This window comes from Oncorhynchus keta, unplaced genomic scaffold, assembly GCF_023373465.1.
Source record: "Oncorhynchus keta strain PuntledgeMale-10-30-2019 unplaced genomic scaffold, Oket_V2 Un_contig_4115_pilon_pilon, whole genome shotgun sequence".
Lineage (NCBI taxonomy): Eukaryota > Metazoa > Chordata > Actinopteri > Salmoniformes > Salmonidae > Oncorhynchus > Oncorhynchus keta.
This window is the reverse complement of record NW_026287606.1, coordinates 87402-97500: the sequence shown is the minus strand read 5'-3', so window position 1 is coordinate 97500 and position 10099 is coordinate 87402. Positions and strand designations below refer to the sequence as shown.

General features: G+C 47.5%; 2 long non-coding RNA genes and 1 pseudogene across 5 annotated transcripts in view; 1 reads left to right on the top strand and 2 right to left on the bottom strand.

Annotated features, from left to right (window-relative positions):
- Positions 1-1521: 1521 nt before the first annotated feature.
- The window catches only part of LOC127924497 (disintegrin and metalloproteinase domain-containing protein 9-like), a 63366-nt pseudogene continuing 54788 nt past the window's right edge, over positions 1522-10099 (bottom strand). Inside the window, exons 20-22 of the transcript XR_008117999.1 lie at positions 6187-6277; positions 2091-2131; positions 1522-1982 (exon numbers count right to left, since the gene is read on the bottom strand). The product of XR_008117999.1 is annotated as a disintegrin and metalloproteinase domain-containing protein 9-like (transcript). The remainder of the gene's footprint in view (positions 1983-2090; positions 2132-6186; positions 6278-10099) is intronic.
- LOC127924498 (uncharacterized) lies at positions 2570-4858 on the top strand. The gene is made up of 3 exons (XR_008118000.1): positions 2570-2825; positions 4101-4174; positions 4524-4858. It is a non-coding gene; the product is annotated as an uncharacterized LOC127924498 (long non-coding RNA).
- On the bottom strand, positions 8031-9960 carry LOC127924499 (uncharacterized). 3 transcript variants are annotated; one of them, XR_008118002.1, is made up of 4 exons: positions 9602-9960; positions 9037-9176; positions 8673-8728; positions 8031-8448 (listed from the first exon to the last, which is right to left on the bottom strand). It is a non-coding gene; the product is annotated as an uncharacterized LOC127924499 (long non-coding RNA). The 3 variants fall into 3 exon arrangements; XR_008118003.1 differs by having other exon boundaries at positions 8031-8308; XR_008118001.1 differs by having other exon boundaries at positions 8031-8728.

Genomic DNA, 10099 nt, shown 5'->3' with positions numbered 1-10099 from the left:
ATTCTACTGTACCTCTGGGTTTAGTAACTCTGGTAATATTCTACTGTACCTCGGAATGAAAGATTGGCCTAATAAAACAATGGACAATAAGGCAGGAAATATTATATTACATTTTTATTATGAGTAACATTTAAATATTTTTTAAAAATCTTGTAAACCGCTCATAAAATAAATTGAGCCTTTCTGGAACTGAACAATATCAACAATATGTATATTTTTTTATTACAAAATATGTTACCTTCATTTCCATGGTTATAATGTAAAAAGCAATATCTTAAAAAAGTCCCTGTCACCAAATCATGTTCCTGCAATAAAATGTTTTTTAAATTATTATTATTTTTAGATATCCACAAACAAACAAACTAATGTGAGTAAAATACAAATATGAAATTTACAATAACGAATAAGGGAAGAGCCCCCCATTATGTTCGAAGGGGTGTCCCTGTCGGGGTTAATGCTTGGGAGGGATGGGTTTGGGAAGAGCCCCCCATTATGTTCGAAGGGGTGTCCCTGTCGGGGTTAATGCTTGGGAGGGATGGGTTTGGGAAGAGCCCCCCATTATGTTCGAAGGGGTGTCCCTGTCAGGGTTAATGCTTGGGAGGGATGGGTTTGGGAAGAGCCCCCCATTATGTTCGAAGGGGTGTCCCTGTCGGGGTTAATGCTTGGGAGGGATGGGTTTGGGAAGAGCCCCCCCATTATGTTCGAAGGGGTGTCCCTGTCGGGGTTAATGCTTGGGAGGGATGGGTTTGGGAAGAGCCCCCCCATTATGTTCGAAGGGGTGTTCCTGTCGGGGTTAATGCTTGGGAGGGATGGGTTTGGGAAGAGCCCCCCCATTATGTTCGAAGGGGTGTCCCTGTCGGGGTTAATGCTTGGGAGGGATGGGTTTGGGAAGAGCCCCCCCATTATGTTCGAAGGGGTGTCCCTGTCGGGGTTAATGCTTGGGAGGGATGGGTTTGGGAAGAGCCCCCCCATTATGTTCGAAGGGGTGTCCCTGTCGGGGTTAATGCTTGGGAGGGATGGGTTTGGGAAGAGCCCCCCATTATGTTCGAAGGGGTGTTCCTGTCGGGGTTAATGCTTGGGAGGGATGGGTTTGGGAAGAGCCCCCATTATGTTCGAAGGGGTGTCCCTGTCGGGGTTAATGCTTGGGAGGGATGGGTTTGGGAAGAGCCCCCCATTATGTTCGAAGGGGTGTTCCTGTCGGGGTTAATGCTTGGGAGGGATGGGTTTGGGAAGAGCCCCCATTATGTTCGAAGGGGTGTCCCTGTCGGGGTTAATGCTTGGGAGGGATGGGTTTGGGAAGAGCCCCATTATGTTCGAAGGGTGTTCCTGTCGGGGTTAATGCTTGGGAGGGATGGGTTTGGGAAGAGCCCCCCATTATGTTCTAAGGGGTGTTCCTGTCGGGGTTAATGCTTGGGAGGGATGGGGTTGGGAAGAGCCCCCCCATTATGTTCGAAGGGGTGTTCCTGTCAGGGTTAATGCTTGGGAGGGATGGGTTTGGGAAGAGCCCCCATTATGTTCGAAGGGGAGTTCCTGTCAGGGTTAATGCTTGGGAGGGATGGGTTTGGGAAGAGCCCCCATTATGTTCGAAGGGGTGTTCCTGTCAGGGTTAATGCTTGGGAGGGATGGGTTTGGGAAGAGCCCCCCGATTATGTTCTAAGGGGTGTTCCTGTCGGGGTTAATGCTTGGGAGGGATGGGTTTGGGAAGAGCCCCCCCATTATGTTCGAAGGGGTGTTCCTGTCAGGGTTAATGCTTGGGAGGGATGGGTTTGGGAAGAGCCCCCCCATTATGTTCGAAGGGGTGTTCCTGTCAGGGTTAATGCTTGGGAGGGATGGGTTTGGGAAGAGCCCCCCCATTATGTTCGAAGGGGTGTTCCTGTCAGGGTTAATGCTTGGGAGGGATGGGTTTGGGAACACCTGGGCCTTGCTGGGGGAGAGGTGGCTGGGAGGCAGGAGGTTGGTTCCAATGGTTGTTTTCTCCAAACCTAAGTGGCAGATTAAAACTCAAATCAACATTAAAACATAAAACATACAACTAAGGCGTTTGTAATATGGACCCCCCCCCCCAATGTGCTACGATAAAGCATTAATACCTGGGTCCTGAGGTAGAGGATGGTGGATATGTAGGCATTGGCTGGAAACAGATGAAGAGAGCAGAATTACTACATCATGTAAACTGGTTAATAAGTCACGTACTGGAAAAGGTCTGTTTGTGTTGTATAGCCCACTCCCATGACCAGGCTAGATCTGTGTTGTATAGTCCACTCCCATGACCAGGCTAAATCTGTGTTGTATAGTCCACTCCCATGACCAGGCTAGATCTGTTTGTGTTGTATAGCCCACTCCCATGACCAGGCTAGATCTGTTTGTGTTGTATAGCCCACTCCCATGACCAGGCTAGATCTGTGTTGTATAGCCCACTCCCATGACCAGGCTAGATCTGTTTGTGTTGTATAGCCCACTCCCATGACCAGGCTAGATCTGTTTGTGTTGTATAGCCCACTCCCATGACCAGGCTAGATCTGTGTTGTATAGCCCACTCCCATGACCAGGCTAGATCTGTTTGTGTTGTATAGCCCACTCCCATGACCAGGCTAGATCTGTGTTGTATAGTCCACTCCCATGACCAGGCTAGATCTGTGTTGTATAGCCCACTCCCATGACCAGGCTAGATCTGTGTTGTATAGCCCACTCCCATGACCAGGCTAGGTCTGTTTGTGTTGTATAGCCCACTCCCATGACCAGGCTAGATCTGTGTTGTATAGCCCACTCCCATGACCAGGCTAGATCTGTTTGTGTTGTATAGCCCACTCCCATGACCAGGCTAGGTCTGTTTGTGTTGTATAGCCCACTCCCATGACCAGGCTAGATCTGTGTTGTATAGCCCACTCCCATGACCAGGCTAGATCTGTGTTGTATAGCCCACTCCCATGACCAGGCTAGATCTGTGTTGTATAGCCCACTCCCATGACCAGGCTAGATCTGTGTTGTATAGCCCACTCCCATGACCAGGCTAGATCTGTGTTGTATAGTCCACTCCCATGACCAGGCTAGATCTGTGTTGTATAGCCCACTCCCATGACCAGGCTAGATCTGTTTGTGTTGTATAGCCCACTCCCATGACCAGGCTAGATCTGTTTGTGTTGTATAGCCCACTCCCATGACCAGGCTAGATCTGTGTTGTATAGCCCACTCCCATGACCAGGCTAGATCTGTGTTGTATAGTCCACTCCCATGACCAGGCTAGATCTGTTTGTGTTGTATAGTCCACTCCCATGACCAGGCTAGATCTGTGTTGTATAGTCCACTCCCATGACCAGGCTAGATCTGTGTTGTATAGTCCACTCCCATGACCAGGCTAGATCTGTGTTGTATAGCCCACTCCCATGACCAGGCTAGATCTGTTTGTGTTGTATAGCCCACTCCCATGACCAGGCTAGATCTGTGTTGTATAGTCCACTCCCATGACCAGGCTAGATCTGTGTTGTATAGCCCACTCCCATGACCAGGCTAGATCTGTTTGTGTTGTATAGCCCACTCCCATGACCAGGCTAGATCTGTTTGTGTTGTATAGCCCACTCCCATGACCAGGCTAGATCTGTGTTGTATAGCCCACTCCCATGACCAGGCTAGATCTGTGTTGTATAGTCCACTCCCATGACCAGGCTAGATCTGTTTGTGTTGTATAGCCCACTCCCATGACCAGGCTAGATCTGTGTTGTATAGCCCACTCCCATGACCAGGCTAGATCTGTTTGTGTTGTATAGCCCACTCCCATGACCAGGCTAGATCTGTGTTGTATAGCCCACTCCCATGACCAGGCTAGATCTGTGTTGTATAGCCCACTCCCATGACCAGGCTAGATCTGTGTTGTATAGTCCACTCCCATGACCAGGCTAGATCTGTGTTGTATAGTCCACTCCCATGTCCAGGCTAGATCTGTGTTGTATAGCCCACTCCCATGACCAGGCTAGACCAGGCTAGGTCTGTTTGTGTTGTATAGCCCACTCCCATGACCAGGCTAGGTCTGTTTGTGTTGTATAGCCCACTCCCATGACCAGGCTAGATCTGTGTTGTATAGCCCACTCCCATGACCAGGCTAGATCTGTGTTGTATAGCCCACTCCCATGACCAGGCTAGATCTGTGTTGTATAGCCCACTCCCATGACCAGGCTAGGTCTGTTTGTGTTGTATAGTCCACTCCCATGACCAGGCTAGATCTGTGTTGTATAGCCCACTCCCATGACCAGGCTAGATCTGTTTGTGTTGTATAGTCCACTCCCATGACCAGGCTAGATCTGTTTGTGTTGTATAGTCCACTCCCATGACCAGGCTATATCTGTGTTGTATAGTCCACTCCCATGACCAGGCTAGATCTGTGTTGTATAGTCCACTCCCATGACCAGGCTAGATCTGTGTTGTATAGTCCACTCCCATGACCAGGCTAGATCTGTTTGTGTAGCCCACTGACCAGGCATGACCAGGCTAGATCTGTGTTGTATAGTCCACTCCCATGACCAGGCTAGATCTGTTTGTGTTGTATAGCCCACTCCCATGACCAGGCTAGATCTGTGTTGTATAGTCCACTCCCATGACCAGGCTAGATCTGTGTTGTATAGTCCACTCCCATGACCAGGCTAGATCTGTGTTGTATAGCCCACTCCCATGACCAGGCTAGATCTGTGTTGTATAGTCCACTCCCATGACCAGGCTAGATCTGTTTGTGTTGTATAGCCCACTCCCATGACCAGGCTAGATCTGTGTTGTATAGCCCACTCCCATGACCAGGCTAGATCTGTTTGTGTTGTATAGCCCACTCCCATGACCAGGCTAGATCTGTTTGTGTTGTATAGCCCACTCCCATGACCAGGCTAGATCTGTGTTGTATAGTCCACTCCCATGACCAGGCTAGATCTGTGTTGTATAGTCCACTCCCATGACCAGGCTAGATCTGTTTGTGTTGTATAGCCCACTCCCATGACCAGGCTAGATCTGTGTTGTATAGTCCACTCCCATGACCAGGCTAGATCTGTGTTGTATAGCCCACTCCCATGACCAGGCTAGATCTGTGTTGTATAGCCCACTCCCATGACCAGGCTAGATCTGTGTTGTATAGTCCACTCCCATGACCAGGCTAGATCTGTGTTGTATAGCCCACTCCCATGACCAGGCTAGATCTGTTTGTATAGTCCACTCCCATGACCAGGCTAGATCTGTGTTGTATAGTCCACTCCCATGACCAGGCTAGATCTGTGTTGTATAGTCCACTCCCATGACCAGGCTAGATCTGTGTTGTATAGTCCACTCCCATGACCAGGCTAGATCTGTGTTGTATAGCCCATTCCCATGACCAGGCTAGATCTGTGTTGTATAGCCCACTCCCATGACCTGTATTCTCATCTGACCAAAGCACCGGTTCCAATGAAACATTCATAATCTACATTTATCGATGGCCATCTCATTGAAATCCTGTGGTTTGAATGGAGCAGGGCAGTACACAAGCACAGACAAAGGATATGAAGGATCTGTATGGAGGAATGGTCTAAGACTTACCTTTGAGAATGATGTATTAAATAATATAATTTCAATAGATGAGTATTTGAATAATTTTTGCTCATTTTTATCAAGGGTGTCAATATCATATCCCACTGTACATGTAGTGGAACTGTTTACCTGAGGGGGTGGGGCCTGTGTTGCTGGGAGAACAGTTTACCTGAGGGGGTGGGGCCTGTGTTGCTGGGAGAACAGTTTACCTGAGGGGTGGGGCCTGTGTTGCTGGGAGAACAGTTTACCTGAGGGGGTGGGGCCTGTGTTGCTGGGCGAACAGTTTACCTGAGGGGGTGGGGCCTGTGTTGCTGGGAGAACATTTTACCTGAGGGGGTGGGGCTTGTGTTGCTGGGGGACCAGTTTACCTGAGGGGGTGGGGCCTGTGTTGCTGGGAGAACAGTTTACCTGAGGGGGGTGGGGCCTGTGTTCCTGGGAGAACAGTTTACCCGAGGGGTGGGGCCTGTGTTGCTGGGGGAACAGTTTACCTGAGGGTGGGGCCTGTGTTGCTGGGAGAACAGTTTACCTGAGGGGTGGGGCCTGTGTTGCTGGGAGAACAGTTTACCCGAGGGGTGGGGCATGTGTTGCTGGGGGGAACAGTTTACCTGAGGGGGTGGGGCCTGTGTTGCTGGGGGAACAGTTTACCTGAGGGGGTGTGGCCTGTGTTGCTGGAGGTTGTGTCGTTGGTTGTTTCGGGGCATTGCCATTCGCTTGGCCATTTGCTGCATTTCCTGACCTGCGTACATTAGAAATCATCATGTGAAATGCAACAGCTGTGACCCAGACAAAGTCACCCAGTTTTACATACTATATGCTTTTAATCTCATACAATTTCTACGTCACACAACCTGTTAAACTAATCACAGACGTGCCACCATCTAGGTTTGAACAGTTTTGTGATGAGATGAACCCAATTTACAGAGACAAGAATCTTTATTGACATTTTGTTGGTTTACTCATAATCTAGGTGTCCATAAGCTACAGTTGAAGTCGGAAGTTTACATATACTTGGGTTGGAGTCATTAAAACTAATTTATCAACCACTCCACACATTTCTTGTTAACAGATGATAGTTTTGGCAAGTCGGTGAGGACATCACCGACTTGTGGTCCTTCTGTGGCTCAGTTGGTAGAGCATGGCGCTTGTAACGCCAGGGTAGTGGGTTCGATTCCCGGGACCACCCATACGTAGAATGTATGCACACATGACTGTAAGTCGCTTTGGATAAAAGCGTCAGCTAAATGGCATATATTATTATTATTATTATTATATTACATCTACTTTGTGCATGACAAGTAATTTTTCCAACAATTGTTTACAGACAGATTATTTCACTTATATTTCACTGTATCACAATTCCAGTGGGTCAGAAGTTTACATTCACTAAGTCGACTGTGCCTTTAAACAGCTTGGAACATTCCAGAAAATGATGTCATGGCTTTAGAAGCTTCTGACGAGTCCTATATCAACATAACCTGAAAGGCCGCTCAGCAAGGAAGAAGCCGCTGCTCGAAAACCGCCATAAAGCCAGACTACGGTTTGCAACTGCACATGGGGACAAAGATCGTACTTTTTGGAGAAATGTACTCTGGTCTGATGAAACGAAAATAGAACTGTTTGGCCATCATGACCATCGTTATGTTTGGAGGAAAAAAGGGGGATGCTTGCAAGCTGAAGAACACCATCCCAACCGTGAAGCATGGGGATGGCAGCATCATGTTGTGGGGGTGCTTTGCTGCAGGAGGGACTGGGGCACTTCACAAAATAGATGGCATCATGAGGGAGTGAAATTATGTGGATATATTGAAGCAACATCTCAAGACATCAGTCAGGAAGTTAAAGCTTGGTCGCAAATGGGTCTTCCAAATGGACAATGACCCCAAACATACTTCCAAAGTTGTCACAAAATGGCTTAAGGACAAAAAAGTCAATGTATTGGAGTGGCCATCACAAAGCCAAGACCTCAATACCAAAGAAAAATTGTGGGCAGAACTGAAAGCGTGTTCGAGCAAGGAGGCCTACAAACCTGACTCAGTTACACCAGCTCTGTCAGAAGAAATGGGCCAAAATTCACCCAACACATTGTGGGAAGCCTGTGGAAGGCTACCCGAAACATTTGACCGAAGTTAAACAATTTAAAGGCAATGCTACCAAATACTATTTGAGTGTATGTAAACTTCTGACCAACTGGGAATGTGATGAAAGAAATACAAGCTGAAATAAATCACTCTACTATTATTCTGACATTTCACATTCTTAAACGAAAGTGGGGATCCTAACTGACCTAAAACAGGGAATTTTTACTCTGATTAAATGTCAAGAATTGTGAACAACTGAGTTTAAATGTAATTTGGCTAAGGTGTATGTAAACTTCCAACTTCAACTGTAAGTGTCCATAGCTAGGTGTCCATCCAATTAGCGACAGAAGCGTGGTAATAGACAGTGTTTACCTAGAGCGTGGTGATAGATAGTGTTTACCTAGAGCGTCTGGAGCGTGGTAATAGACAGTGTTTACCTAGAGCGTGGTGATAGACAGTGTTTACCTAGAGCGTGGTGATAGACAGTGTTTACCTAGAGCGTGGTGATAGACAGTGTTTACCTAGAGCGTGGTGATAGACAGTGTTTACCTAGAGCGTAGTGATAGACAGTGTTTACCTAGAGCGTGGTGATAGACAGTGTTTACCTAGAGCGTGGTGATAGACAGTGTTTACCTAGAGCGTGGTGATAGACAGTGTTTACCTAGAGCGTAGTGATAGACAGTGTTTACCTGGAGCGTGGTGATAGACAGTGTTTACCTAGAGCGTGGTGATAGACAGTGTTTACCTAGAGCGTGGTGATAGACAGTGTTTACCTAGAGCGTGGTGATAGACAGTGTTTACCTAGAGCGTAGTGATAGACAGTGTTTACCTAGAGCGTGGTGATAGACAGTGTTTACCTAGAGCGTGGTGATAGACAGTGTTTACCTAGAGCGTGGTGATAGACAGTGTTTACCTAGAGCGTGGTGATAGACAGTGTTTACCTAGAGCGTGGTGATAGACAGTGTTTACCTAGAGCGTGGTGATAGACAGTGTTTACCTAGAGCGTGGTGATAGACAGTGTTTACCTAGAGCGTGGTGATAGACAGTGTTTACCTAGAGCGTGGTAATAGACAGTGTTTACCTAGAGCGTGGTGATAGACAGTGTTTACCTAGAGCGTAGTAATAGACAGTGTTTACCTAGAGCGTGGTGATAGACAGTGTTTACCTAGAGCGTGGTGATAGACAGTGTTTACCTAGAGCGTGGTGATAGACAGTGTTTACCTAGAGAGTGGTGATAGACAGTGTTTACCTAGAGCGTAGTAATAGACAGTGTTTACCTAGAGCGTGGTGATAGACAGTGTTTACCTAGAGCGTGGTGATAGACAGTGTTTACCTAGAGCGTAGTGATAGACAGTGTTTACCTAGAGCGTAGTGATAGACAGTGTTTACCTAGAGCGTGGTGATAGACAGTGTTTACCTAGAGCGTGGTGATAGACAGTGTTTACCTAGAGCGTGGTGATAGACAGTGTTTACCTAGAGCGTGGTGATAGACAGTGTTTACCTAGAGCGTAGTGATAGACAGTGTTTACCTAGAGCGTGGTGATAGACAGTGTTTACCTAGCGTGGTGATAGCGTGGTGATAGACAGTGTTTACCTAGAGCGTGGTGATAGACAGTGTTTCCCTAGAGCGTGGTGATAGACAGTGTTTACCTAGAGCGTGGTGATAGACAGTGTTTACCTAGAGTGTGGTGATAGACAGTGTTTACCTGGAGCGTGGTGATAGACAGTGTTTACCTGGAGCGTGGTGATAGACAGTGTTTACCTAGAGCGTGGTGATAGACAGTGTTTACCTAGAGCGTGGTGATAGACAGTGTTTACAGTGTTTACCTAGAGCGTGGTAGATGGTGACCTAGACGTGGTGAGTGTTTACCTAGAGCGTGGTGATAGACAGTGTTTACCTAGAGCGTGGTGATAGACAGTGTTTACCTGGAGCGTAGTGATAGACAGTGTTTACCTAGAGCGTGGTGATAGACAGTGTTTACCTAGAGCGTGGTGATAGACAGTGTTTACCTAGAGCGTGGTGATAGACAGTGTTTACCTAGAGCGTGGTGATAGACAGTGTTTACCTAGAGCGTGGTGATAGACAGTGTTTACCTAGAGCGTGGTGATAGACAGTGTTTACCTAGAGCGTGGTGATAGACAGTGTTTACCTAGAGCGTGGTGATAGACAGTGTTTACCTAGAGCGTGGTGATAGACAGTGTTTACCTAGAGCGTGGTAATAGACAGTGTTTACCTAGAGCGTGGTGATAGACAGTGTTTACCTAGAGCGTGGTGATAGACAGTGTTTACCTAGAGCGTAGTGATAGACAGTGTTTACCTAGAGCGTGGTGATAGACAGTGTTTACCTAGAGCGTGGTGATAGACAGTGTTTACCTGGAGCGTCTGGAGCGTGGTGATAGACAGTGTTTACCTAGAGCGTCTAGAGCGTGGTGATAGACAGTGTTTACCTAGAGCGTGGTGATAGACAGTGTTTACCTAG